We start from the raw sequence: 13,574 nt of genomic DNA on the forward strand, positions 1-13,574 counted from the left end.
CCACCCGCGTCCTATTAGAATCTAATAGTAAACAGTAAAATTAAACATCAGAAAATAATTAAACAGTTTATACTTATCATTTACAATAAATAATTACTAATCTATAAGCAATAAAAAATAACAGCAAATCACAATGCATAAAATACCACAACACATACAAAGTACATTCTGAACCATTTGCAAGGGGTAAAACTGTGGAAGAACAAGCCATAGTTTGCTCAGTTGTCTGTGGGACAGCCCATGGTTTGTTAAACAAACTATGGCTTAGTGTTACATGCAAACCAAGCCGCTCTACACCACACCAGTCTCAAATTTATGTAGCTCTACTTAAAACACTCTGAACACATGAGCTAACTTCCTTTCCATGCCACCAAGGGAAGGATGCCCATTGACTCATTTACCTTGGGAAGATACTGGATGGAGTCTGACTGGAAGGCAGTATCATCACAAATTCTTGAATTAACTAGGTTCATGTCAGCTGTAAAGTTTTCTATTGTTTGTGCAGTTGGATCGATCTTGACATCCTGGCTTTGGAGCCAGTTTACATAGCCATTCTATGTATGATGGGAAACTGCCCCCAACCCCCCACCTCCCTCCAGGTTTGAATGATTAGTGTTGCAAAGTGCACTCTGAACCATTTGCCAGGAGTAAAACAGATTGATTTCCCATCTCCATTAGTGTATGGGAGGGTAGTTACAGTAGGTGGTCTTCTTCTTCTTCTTCTTCTTCTTCTTCTTCTTCTTCTTCTTCTTCTTCTTCCTTCTTCCTTCTTCTTCTTCTTCTTCTTCTTCTTCTTCTTCTTCTTCTTCGATCACTCTTAGCCGAGATGCTGAAATTCAGCACCGCCTGAGCTCTGCGAGTGGGTACAGTAGGTATAGCTGCACTGAAAGGTGTAAATTATCAATTATAACAGTGTGAAATGGTGGAGTAAGTATAGACTTGTACCCTGTTTGAAGAAGTCCCATCTCCCTAACCCTTTGGGACCTTTTCATTTGTCCCAGCCCTGACTATAGATCTAGCAAATTTGCTCTCTAGCATTTTTAAAGCTAAAGTCTTGAATGAATTTTCTTCTGAGAGATAAGACATCACATTCCTTAATTTAGCTGCTATTAGTATTATTATTGGGGGCGCTGGTGGCGCTGTGGGTTAAACCACAGAGCCTAGGGCTTGCCGATCAGAAGGTCGGCGGTTCAAATCCCTGCGATGGGGTGAGCTCCCGTTGCTCGGTCCCTGCTCCTGCCAACCTAGCAGTTCAAAGGCACGGCAAAGTGCAAGTAGATAAGTAGGTACCGCTCCAGCGAGAAGGTAAACAGCGTTTCTGTGTGCTGCTCTTGTTCGCCAGAAGCGGGTTAGTCATGCTGGCCACATGACCCAGAAGCTGTACGCCGGCTCCCTCGGCCAATAAAGCAAGATGAGCACCACAACCCCAGAGTCGGCCATGACTGGACCTAATGGTCAGGGGTCCCTTTACCTTTAAGGTAAAGGTAAAGGTACCCCTGCCCGAACGGGCCAGTCTTGACAGACTCTGGGGTTTGTGCGCCCATCTCACATCTATTGGCCGGGGGCCAGCGCTGTCCGGAGACACTTCCGGGTCACGTGGCCAGCGTGACAAAGCTGCATCTGGCGAGCCAGCGCAGCACACGGAACGCCATTTACCTTCCCGCTGGTAAGCGGTACCTATTTATCTACTTGCACCCGGGGGTGCTTTCGAACTGCTAGGTTGGCAGGCGCTGGGACCGAGCAGCGGGAGCGCACCCCGCCGCGGGGATTCGAACCGCCGACCTTTCGATCGGCAAGCCCTAGGCGCTGAGGCTTTAACCCACAGCGCCACCCGCGTCCCCTCCCTTTACCTTTACCTATCATCATAATCATCATCATCATTATTATATCACTCTTCATTTGAAGATCACAGGGCAGTTCACAACATAAGAATACAAAATGAGAACATAAAATACATAATAAAACAAGAACAAGAACAAACCATTAGCCTTGCTCCTACAAACCCATTTAAAAGGCCATAACATGTTAATCAACCAAAGGCCTGCTTATAGATAAGTGTTTTCCCCCTGCTTCTACATGTAATGAAGGTGCTAGGTGTGTCACAAAATTGTGGTGACTTTGTTCTTTTACAATCCAGAGAGACAAGTGATATTCCGTGTTCTATAGGACTTTCAACAAGACACGTTGGAGATCAGATCTGGGTTTACACACCTTTCATATAACATTTATTTCATATAGCCAAGTACAGTTAACCCAAGTACCTCGGGTTAAGAACTTAATTTGTTCTGGAGGTCGGTTCTTAACCTAAAATTGTTCTTAACCTGAGGTACCGCTTTAGCTAATGGGGCCTCCTGCCGCCGCTGCGCTGCCAGTGCACGATTTCTGTTCTCATCCTGAAGCAAAGTTCTTAACCCGAGGTACTATTTCTGGGTTAGCAGAGTCTGTAACCTGAAGCATCTGTAACCTGAGGTACCACTTACAGATGGGTAGCCGTGTTGGTCTGTCATAGTCAAAATAAAAAAATTCCTTCCTGTAGCACCTTAAAGACCAACTAAGTTAGTTCTTGGTATAAGCTTTCGTGTGCATGCACACTTCTTCAGATACACTGAAACAGAAGTTGCCAGATCCTTCTATATATTGAGAAGGTGGGGAGGGGTATTACTCAGAAGGGTGGTGGGAATCGGAGATTGGCAGATAGCTGGGATGAGCCTGTTGACGACTCTTAACGACTGTAATAGGTCTTACAGGAAAAGGCAAGGGGTGGGAAGGTGAGAAATGGCTTAGTCATGTATAATGAGATAAGAATCCAATGTCTCTGTTCAGACCAGGTCTCTCCATTGTTTTAAGTTTGGTAATGAGTTGTAATTCAGCAGCTTCTCTTTCCAGTCTATTTCTGAAATTCCTTTGTAGTAAAACAGCTACTTTGAGATCTTGTATAGAATGTCCTGGGAGATTGAAGTGTTCTCCTACTGGTTTCTCTGTTTTGTGATTCTTGATGTCAGATTTATGTCCGTTTATTCTTTGGCGTAAGGTTTGGCCTGTTTGTCCAATATAGAGAGCTGAAGGACACTGTTGGCATTTGATGGCATACACAATGTTGGACGATGAGCAATTAAATAGTCCCGAGATGGTATGTGTGATGTTGTTGGGGCCAGTAATGGTGTTGTCCGGGTGTATGTGGCAGCAAAGTTGGCATCTGGGTTTATTGCAGGCTCTGGTGCCAGTGTCCGTGTTAAGTCTGGTTGTAGTATTATTGTGGGTTAGGAGTTGTTTAAGATTGGGTGGCTGTCTGTAGGCAATGAAAGGTCTTCCTCCCAGAGCTTGAGAAAGAGAACTGTCATTGTCCAGGATAATGTATACTGAGGTACCACTGTATACATTAATACATTGGTATCAAGAGGTTCAAGCACTCACACATTCATTCATCCATACTCACAAGGCCCTTCATGTGGGCTGATCATGCCTCACACAAGAGCTGTGGGTGTTGAGAATTAGTGCTAGTCCCGGCACACTGAGGCAGAGAGGCCTTTTTATAGTCTTCTTTCCCCATTGCCATCTGTGGGCTGGCTTGCAGAAGGATTGAATCTCCACCGCTCTTCTCCTGCTCTCCTCCTGGACCACCATCAAGAAAACCCTTTTCAGTTGTACCTCAGAGCAGACAGACAGTATGTTCCGGACCTTTATCTCATGTTCATGGCCCATTGCCAGTTCCTTCCTGTTTTTGTTTTTTGTTTTTTGCTTTCCGTAAACAACAGCCAAAACACCACAGTCATATATTCCTCTTTGATAAAACTAGTTTCTCGCTTCGCTTGCCAGCATATCATGCCTTGCGAATTCTCCATCTTCTTTTGGGCCGAACATTCATACTATTCATGACAGGTAAGCCTTCCTGGGGAGAGCATTGCACAAATAGGGAGCCACTATAGAAAAAGTCCATTCTCGTGTTGACACTCTCCAGACCTCCTGTGGAGGGGGCACATGAAGAAGGGCCTCAAATGATGATTGCAGGTCCAGGTAGGTTCATATGGAGAGAGGCATTCCTTGAGGTATTGTGGCCCTGAGCCATTTTAAGGCTTTATAGGTCAAAACCAGCTCTTTGAATTGGACCTGGAAACTGATTGATAGGCCACGCAGAGGGCACAGGATTGGTATAATATGCCAGTGTGGTATAGTGGTTAAGAGCGGTAGACTCGTAATCTGGCGAACCGGGTTCGCTTCCCCACTCCTCCACATGCAGCTACTGGGTGACCTTGGGCTAGTCACACTTCTCTAAAGTCTCTCAGCCCCACTCACCTCACAGAGTGTTTGTTGTGGGGGAGGAAGGGAAAGGAGAATGTTAGCCGCTTTGAGACTCCTTCGGGTAGTGATAAAGCGGGATATCAAATCCAAACCATCTCGCGCCAGTGAGCAGCCTCACTGCCAAATTCTGCACCAGCTGAAGTTTCTGAACCGTCTTCAGAAGTTACCCTGTTCCTGTCTAGATAGGGGTGCAGCTGGGCCACTAGCAGAAACTGGTGGAAGGCTCTCCACATCACCAAGGCCACCTAAGCCTTAAGCAAAAGCAAGGGATCCAGGTGTACCCCCAAGCTACATACCTCGTCAAGAGCAGGCAACTTCCTTTCCATATAGTCTTGTAGCCTTATTGGAATTCACCGATTGGGTCAGCGTTGCTCCGGGACAGGAGGAAGGAAGTCAAACGACACCTGAGGTTGATTCAAAGAAAGAGTTTATTCTGCTCTCCGGATAGCAGAAGGCACTTGTGTGATCAAGTCGACAGCAAGTCCAAAGAAATAACAGGTTTCATGCAGTTTATATATCCTCCAAGCACCCTCTCACTCCTCCCCTAGGAGCCCAACCACGTCGGCGTACGTACACAGGTTGACATCACATATGTTCCTGCTCTGGTACTCTCAACCATAAAAGGATCTTCCTTCCTGTACTTCTGACCATAAAAGGATATTCCTGTTCCTACTCCTATCTTGGAGCAAGAGGTCACTACTTCCGAGAACATGCTCTGGCGTTAGTCCCAGACTTGGGTTTCTGCTTCATTTGTGGTCAGGACATAAGATATGTCTGTGTCTGTTCTACTGGTAAAGTCAAGGCCAGTCTTGCCGTCAAACTGATAAGGGAGAGAGCTGTGTTCTTGTTTTGCATTAGCTCAACGGCTAAAGTTTATGCATTTTAGCTAAGGAGAAATGGGGATTTTGGTGCAGTTTAAAAACTGCCTGCACAGTCAGTTTTGGGTTTTGGAAACCCATTCCTTCAGTCTAAGGAACCACCCACCAACAGAGTTTCAGTCTTATCTGGATTGATCAGACTCATTAGGCTGCTCTGCACTACTGGAAGAACTAATTTCTCTTTTCAATGGTCTTGGAATGACAAGACATTGGCAGACATTTTTTGCCTTCTCGCTTCCAGGTGATACTTTTTCTCGTGATCCAAAATTCATTCTTAAGAGCCTAGAGATTCCTTCATGTCAATGTAGTTCATGTGGTTTGATCTTAATATGGACAAGCTAAGACATAAAGCTTAGTTCAAAGGCGAAAGGGACAAAGCAGTATTTGGATGCTGAACATATAATTCTGCTGTTTTGTGAGGTTGAACACTGTATACTGGTAGCTGGGCCTGTTTGCAAGGCTTTGCTCATAGTATTCAAATCAGATGCCATTGTCAGCTGATAGTATTCATATCTCTCCAGAGACTGTGTATAAGTTACCTACCCTGAATTCAGGTAAGCCATGCTATGAAGTTCTATCTTAGTTAGTTTTGTGGGCAGCATAGAAATCAGGGTTTGTGGCACAAAATGGCACAAAATCAGCAAAGTTGAACATATCCTAAATTAAAGTTTTTGTTTTTTTAAAAAAAGCAATATTCTGAAATTTTGAGTTTGAGGAGCAGAGGTAGGAAAAGCAACATTTCATTCTTGTTAATTTGGAAGCAGATGAGTAGACTGGATTTGCTGTGTTGTCAGTGAATCAACTTACTCATCTTAAACAGATAAGCAAAGCTTAACATGGGCGTCTGAGCAAGATCTTGCAACAAAGCCTGAAGAGTGCCCCCCTTTTTTTCACTCATTTGCCCACTGTATTATCCTTGATCTCTCTGAAATCAAAAGGGAGGGAAAAAGAATGAGTTAAGGCCCACTCAAGCTGTGGTTTTTATTCACCATCTTCTGAAGGGCCAAGGCTCGCTCTCTTGGTTCTGCCAGTCATTTTAATTTCCTCTTCTAGTCAGGATGCTTGAGGGCATATTGCTGCTCTAGAGGCATGTTTTGGGAATCCCACTGACAGTGGTGGGTGATATGTCTGTAAAGCTGAGGGCATTTTCCAGCCTGCTCTCTCCCCGAGCCTTCGGCAGAGCAGTAGACTTCTGCCACTTGCCATTTAATTTGAGCATCCGCAGCAGTGAAGGCGAGCTGGATTTTTCCTGTAATAATTCTTCCCTAACTAAACATAATAAATACTCTCCTAGCACATTATCGACTGGCTGACAGGAGGCATGTCTCCCTCCAGCCCTGTCTGTTTTTGAAGCAATATCTTCAGCGATCGTAGCCTCCTTCCTGCCCAAGTGTCACGAGAAGCATCTGCTTTCACTGACTTAACAAGAACTTGACAGTGACCTTTGGAATTTGCTTTAGGGGGTGAAAACAAAACCTACATGATCTCTGCATGGGAAAAAAAGCAATTTATATTTAATATGGGGGAGAGAGAGAGAGGTATTGTTAGGGATGTTGCTAATAGTGCACGTTGCATAATAGTGTAATGAATCATTACAGATCCTTTGAAGGCAAGGGATTATTTCTAGGTTGTCGTGGGCAAAGAGGGCTGGACTCCTGTTCTTGGCTATGCGGGAGGCTGCTTTGGAAAGAAAGGTGCAGACGTCAAAGAAATTCTAAGAGGGAGACCCTTCACAGTCCTTTTCTTACAGTTGCTCTCCCTCCTCCCTGCATGACTTCATTAGAGTCAGTGCCAGATTTATGTATAAGCTAAACAAGCTATAATTTAGGGCCCCCTCTCTTGCCCCCCAAAAATAAAGAAAGAAAAAACAAACCTGGATGTACATTTCCAAAATATAAGATAAAAAACAAATAAAATAAAACCTACATAACAGCAACAGTGGCAAATGGCTTTACATACCTATTAGGTCCATCAATTAAAGGTAAAGGTAAAGGTACCCCTGCCCGAACGGGCCAGTCTTGACAGACTCTGGGGTTTGTGCGCCCATCTCACTCAAGAGGCCGGGGGCCAGCGCTGTCCGGAGACACTTCCGGGTCACGTGGCCAGCGTGACAAAGCTGCATCTGGCGAGCCAGCGCAGCACACGGAACGCCATTTACCTTCCCGCTGGTAAGCGGTACCTATTTATCTACTTGCACCCGGGGGTGCTTTCGAACTGCTAGGTTGGCAGGCGCTGGGACCGAGCAGCGGGAGCGCACCCCGCCGCGGGGATTTGAACCGCCGACCTTTCGATCGGCAAGCCCTAGGCGCTGAGGCTTTTACCCACAGCGCCACCCGCGTCCCAGGTCCATCAATTACCATATAGCATATTCAACACAAGAAACAGTGACAATTTGTTGTTGACAAAGGACAGCTGGACATACAAAGGGCCCCATTACCTTCAGTAGCTTAGGGCCTCATCAAACCTCAATCTGGCCCTGATTAGAACGAAAGTTGAATCCTGCTGGATCAGGCCATTGGCCCGTGTCAGGGACTGGCTGGCAGATAAGGAGCGGTGGGATGCTTCAGCTGGAGAACCCTTTAGGGAAGCCTCAGAAGAGGAAGGTTTAGAGCCAGGGGAGTGGTGCTGGGAGACGGAAGATAGGTCAGAGGATGAAGGGTGGGGGGCAGAATGGTTGGAGGCTGAACAAGCAACAGGCTTGAGTGAGAGAGAGGAAGAAGAGACAGAAAGCACTGCAAACGTAGGACAGGCAGCTGAGGAGGAGGTAGGAGCTGAGCTTTTTTTCTGAGGGTACTCAGGGGTACGCACTACCAGCAACTCCCCCTATGTTAACAGTGTGGCACTTACTGTAACAACTCCATGGTGAGTAGCAGCACCATTTTTTCTTATAAAGCACTGGGGCTGAGGTTGCAACCAGGGCCGGATTTAGGTTTGATGAGGCCCTAAGCTACTGAAGGTAATGGGGCCCTTTATATGTCCAGCTGTCCTTTGTCAACAGCAAATTGTCACTGTTTTTTGTGTTGAATATATGCTATATGGTAATTGATGGACCTAACAGGTATCTAAAGCCATTTGCACATAACAAATAGGAGCCTACACAACACTAAACACTGTTGCTGCATTTAGGTATAATTTTATATCTTTTTTATTTTATATTTTGGAAATGTACATCCAGTTTTTTCCCCTTTAATTTTTTTTGGGGGGCCCCCAAGAGAGTGGGGCCCTAAGCTAAAGCTTGTTCAGCTTATACATAAATCCGGCACTGGTTGCAACAGATTCACAGGAGCTTATCGGTCCTGCTGTATTCAGTTCCCCTCCTCCCTTGTCTCCAAGGGCATGAGATGATTCCGACCAATTGTTTTATGTTGAGATACATTCCATGAACATCTGTTGGAATGACACCGGCATTTTGGGAATGAAACCGGTTTCAGGATTTCCAAATGCTACCTTCTTTTTATTATATAGAACAGCTGCCGCCGCCTTCTTACAATGTAAAACGGTGAGGTGGGGGGGAGGGGAGGAAATGGACCTGAAGGATGAAGATGTCAGGAGGCAGCAACAGTAGAATCTTCCAGGGATGAGTGGAAATAGCTCAGAGATGCAAAAGCGAATGCTTTTAAAATGTAAGAGAAATAAAAATGCAAGAAGGGGCAAGCGAAATAGCAAGAGAAGCAAAGTAAATATATCACCTGCAAAGAACCTTCTTAAACTCAGGGGGAATGTACAGTGTTGGAAAAGCAGTTAGCTTTTAATACACTACAAGTTTATGGTTTTCACACAGTATCCATTCTAATAGAGAGTTTATTAAAGAATAGGTTTTTGACTGCTTCTTGGCTTTAGCCAGCAAGTGAGATTTGTTGTGCCGGCTCTCATAAACAACATTTGTTATTTCTGTATGACTGTGACATATTCAGCTGCTGCCAATCTACTGGCTGGGGAATATAACTCTTGTCTCAGCCTGCTACCATGGCCCAGAATAGAGTGCTTTGCGTCTCTGCCAGTCTATGCAGCCTAGATAAAGCGCGAGAACATTGAGCATGTTTCGAAACAAATATGTTTACAGCCGGCTTTATTTGAGGAAGCCTCATCATTGACATCACATAAATCTCGCCTCCAAGAGCCGGTGACTTTTATCTAAGCCTTTCATCTCTGTTAAATCTAGCTCAGTGCTTGCTTTCTTCTTGGTTGGAACAGATGATCGTGTTAATTTCCAGAGCAGCAGCTGGCATGCCCAGACATATGAGAGCTGCAAAATTAGAAAAGGTAAAGAACCAGGCGGTTGTAATTGATCAATTAATAGAATTTGGGTTGATTGGTTTTTAAAAGAACGTGCGTGCAAGATTTAACCTTCAGCCGCTGCTGTCTCGTATCTCGCTTGGTCCTCATGTACAGGGGTAAGGGAATATACCGAGTTCAGCTTCTCTATCAAGATACGGGTGAGATAACTCAAGCATTTAAAAATCTTTTTTTAAAAAAAAAATATGATAAGAAATTCCGATCAAAATCCCCAAGGACCGTCTGCTGCGGCAGACAAAATGGATGTGGATTAAGCAAGGGCCTAAATGGTAGCTGGCAAGTTCTGTCGTTGCCAACTGAAGTCATCTTGAATCCCAGCCAAGCTTCCTATATCTAGCATCAAGAGAGAAATGCCAATGACATCAGCCTGGCTAATGGCTCTCCCTTCAGTTTAGATTGGAGCACAAATTCTCGGGCCAGGTTTCTGCTGGCTTAGAAAGACCAAGGGGCTTTCAAACAGTTGCATCCAAAGCGAATTTGGTTCCGCGCCTTCTCTAGGAATGCTGGCACAGAACTGTTGCCCTGTCCAGCAAGCTGCGAATACATGTGCTCTTCACCAGCCCGGATTCTGTGTGCGTGAAGCTGTCAAACAGGGATCTATCAAATTGGTGGGCCAGTCTGAATCAGCTGCTTCTTCCATATGCAAAGTGAACCAAGCAGCTGTTGACTGAGTGAGCATGGAAGTACAGTGGTACCTCAGGTTAAGTACTTAATTCGTTCCGGAGGTCCGTTCTTAACCTGAAACTGTTCTAAACCTGAAGCACCACTTTAGCTAATGGGGCCTCCTGCTGCCGCCGTGTCACGGGAGCACAATTTCTGTTCTTATCCTGAAGCAAAGTTCTTAACCTGAAGCACTATTTCAGGGTTAGTGGAGTCTGTAACCTGAAGCGTATGTAACCTGAAGCGTATGTAACCCGAGGTACCACTGTATTTCCACAGCACTAAAAAGGAGGCGAGGTTTGTTCCATGTCTGAATGCACAGCTCATTCAAGTCCTGGTAGGGAATCAAAGTCTGCAGAATTTGCTAATGAAACAGGACAGTTTACTTTCTTCTGGCACCAAGATTTCCTACAAGTCCATGATCTGTGTGTGTGAAATCCACTGTGTTTTATTTTTGAACAGAACACACTTTAAGCAGTTCTGAACAAAGAAGCGTATTTCCCCCCTTCCCCTGTTAATGCATTTTCATCAAGGATGTGAGGTCTCCACCAGAGATCTAATATCTGTTTAGACCAACTGGTGGGCAAATGAATATTCAGGCTAATTAACAGAATGCTCTAAGTGAATGTGGGAAATAATCTATGCTTTGAATTTCTCAACCACTTTTTTAATTTGCATCTGGACTGGTGGAAACGTGGGCATTTCTGCAGAGAGGTATATTTTGAGCTGGACGGATTCCTTGCTGGAAATGCTTATTGCTGGGAAGAAGCACAGCCTATAGAGAGACAGATAGAATCATAGAATCATAGAGTTGGAAGAGACCACAAGGGCCATCGAGTCCAACCCCCTGCCAAGCAGGAAACAATGGTTAAAGACTATCTCGTAAGAACTGAGTGTGCAGGATTTCCTGCACCTTTGACTCTGGGAGACAGAATGCCTAATTGAGTTGCTGATTATGATGATTTAAATTTGTATACTGCCCTATACCTACCAGTCTCAGGGCAGTTCACAACGTAAAACCACAATATAAAACCACAAATTACATAATAAAAATTAAAACAAGACAGCCTAATAGCCCCCCCCCCCGATTCATTAGATGAAGTAGGATGAACTACCTTCTCAGGTTGTTGTTGTTAATAATTATTATCTCTGGGGGTAGGGGGGTGTCCCCATGACTTAGAAAAAGCTACATCTGCATGACAAGACTTAGCCTCCACCTTTTGCACTAGCTGAAGCTAACGGCAGCTCTACCTAGAGTGCATTCCAGTAGTCAAGACATCAGGCTAGCATTGGTATATTGGTCACCATGGCTACACTATCCATGTCCAAGAGTGGCCACCGCTGCTGTCCCACTCAAGGTTGTCAAAAACCATGATTCCACCGACACCTCCATGCGCTCAGTATATATACCTTGTTTATCATCGGGAACAGGTCTTGATATGCTGAGGGGAATAGGAGGAGATGTGAAATCTCTAAAGGCTCAGAGTTGATGAAGACAAGTGGCTCTGAGTATGAATGAAGACATCCCTTATTCAGGTCAGCTACCAACTCAGCAGGCATTTCTTCCCCTCTGTCACCCACCTACAATCTAGGGGTAACCGTGCTAATCTACCCCTCCTACCTTACAGAGCAGATGTCAGGTTTACTGAAATAAGGTCTGTGAGGCACTTTGATCATTTACGAAAGTGCTGCACAAGGACTTCTGTTATTAGAGTGTTGTTATTAAAATTGCTGGTGGTTTTGCTGGTAAAATCTTTCATGTTCATCTTCAAGACCCTCAATTCATGTTGTAGTAAGGAAGCTTTCTCCTCTTTCTTTCTTTCTTTCTTCTTTTGGAAAACTTGTTTCAAACTTACAGGTTTCTAGTTAGGCCTTAGTAAACAATCCAGTCAGAGAATGAAGCGTATGCACTCTGTGTCTGCAATCATCCCACCATGTATTGCTATATGATTACAGGGAGCAATTCCCCCCCCCCCCAATCTGAACAATGCAACAGATAACACAGGATGGAGTTGATCCAGAAATTATACCCAGGCACTTTGTTTAGTGTTGCTTTAGGAAATAATGCTCTCATTCAGTTTCGTAGGTTTTCAGGGTATATACTTCTGCTTCTACCAATTCTTAACTTTTGTGTGGGCTTCATCGGTTGGTTCTTGAGGTGTTCAAGAAAGCTGACCTGTCTTCTTCTTTTTCAAAGGCGACCTGGCACAGTATTATTCTAGAACTTGTATGATTATTGCCTGCTTTTTTTAACCTGTTCTGCAGGGGTGAGAGAAGACTTAGAAGTTTTTTGTTTGTAAGAGGCCTTCTACTTCTGGTGCTGTATCTCAACAATATCAAGTTGGCTCCATCAAGGGCTCACCAGTGCCTAGTTTTGGAACCCAGTGGTTGAGTCCTGGAGCATATGAAGCAGCAAAAATAACATAATGCCACGAAAAGAGCTCTCTGCCTTGCTTAGTGGGGTCAGGGAGGCCCTTGCGAGATCTCAGACATCCCTGAGAAATCTCGCGAGAGCCTCTCAGAACACGGAAGGTAAGATTGCTCGCTCAGCAGCAGGGAGATTGCTCGCTCAGCAAGGGGATGGTTCTGGTATATGCATTTTAGCATATATTCACCATCCCTAGAGCATAACCTGGAAGGACAGACCGTGAAGCTGAGGCTCCAATACTTTGGCCACCTCATGAGAAGAGAAGACTCCCTGGAAAAGACCCTGATGTTGGGAAAGATGGAGGGCACAAGGAGAAGGGGACAACAGAGGATGAGATGGTTGGACAATGTTCTCGAAGCTACCAGCATGAGTTTGACCAAACTGTGGGAGGCAGTGGAAGACAGGAGTGCCTTGCGTGCTCTGGTCCATGGGGTCATGAAGAGTCAGACACGACTAAACAACAACAACAACAACAGAGCCTAACCCCTGCTCAAGATATGAGTTACCTGTACTGTTTTCAGAACCTGCTTAAAACAGTTTTGTTTAGGCAAGCCTACCCAGTCACATAGATGTTGACATGTTTTAAACTTTTTTTAAAACCTATTTTTGGAACATTTGTTAAACCTGTTTTTAATATCAGTTTTTGATATTTTATATTGTGGTAAACAATAGAGGGGATTTAAAAAACAACAACACACACACACAAACGATCAAGTGGTATATATTTTTTGTTAAACAAATAAATGGTTGAAAGAATCTCTCTGAGATTTTCTTGGTCAGCTGGAAAGCTTTATTTTATTGTATGTGGTATCGGCTACAAAAACCCATTTTCAATCTTGTTCGTATGTAACCTTTAAGGGTTTTTATTCCCCTTCCCAGAAGTGTGAGGAGGACTTGAAGGGAATTGGCTGTCAGCTCTGACTTCCCTGTGAATAGAACTAGCCAGGGTGAGATGGGAGGCGACATTAACGATCACTTAATTCAAAGGAGCCCGTCCTCAAAGCTGCCCTTCT

General features: G+C 44.6%; 1 protein-coding gene and 1 long non-coding RNA gene across 6 annotated transcripts in view; both read left to right on the forward strand.

The window, feature by feature from the left end:
• The window catches only part of FHIT (fragile histidine triad diadenosine triphosphatase), a 1,063,956-nt gene that overhangs the window by 520,168 nt on the left and 530,214 nt on the right, over nucleotides 1–13,574 (forward strand). The window lies entirely within an intron of this gene.
• Nucleotides 9,380–13,574, forward strand: part of LOC309525562 — a 29,064-nt gene continuing 24,869 nt past the window's right edge. Inside the window, exons 1-2 of the long non-coding RNA XR_014216421.1 lie at nucleotides 9,380–9,440; nucleotides 11,565–11,669. This is a non-coding gene — a long non-coding RNA (uncharacterized lncRNA). The remainder of the gene's footprint in view (nucleotides 9,441–11,564; nucleotides 11,670–13,574) is intronic.

Source organism: Podarcis vaucheri (genome assembly GCF_965113315.1).
Source record: "Podarcis vaucheri genome assembly, chromosome: 2".
In the NCBI taxonomy this organism is placed as follows: Eukaryota; Metazoa; Chordata; class Lepidosauria; order Squamata; family Lacertidae; genus Podarcis; species Podarcis vaucheri.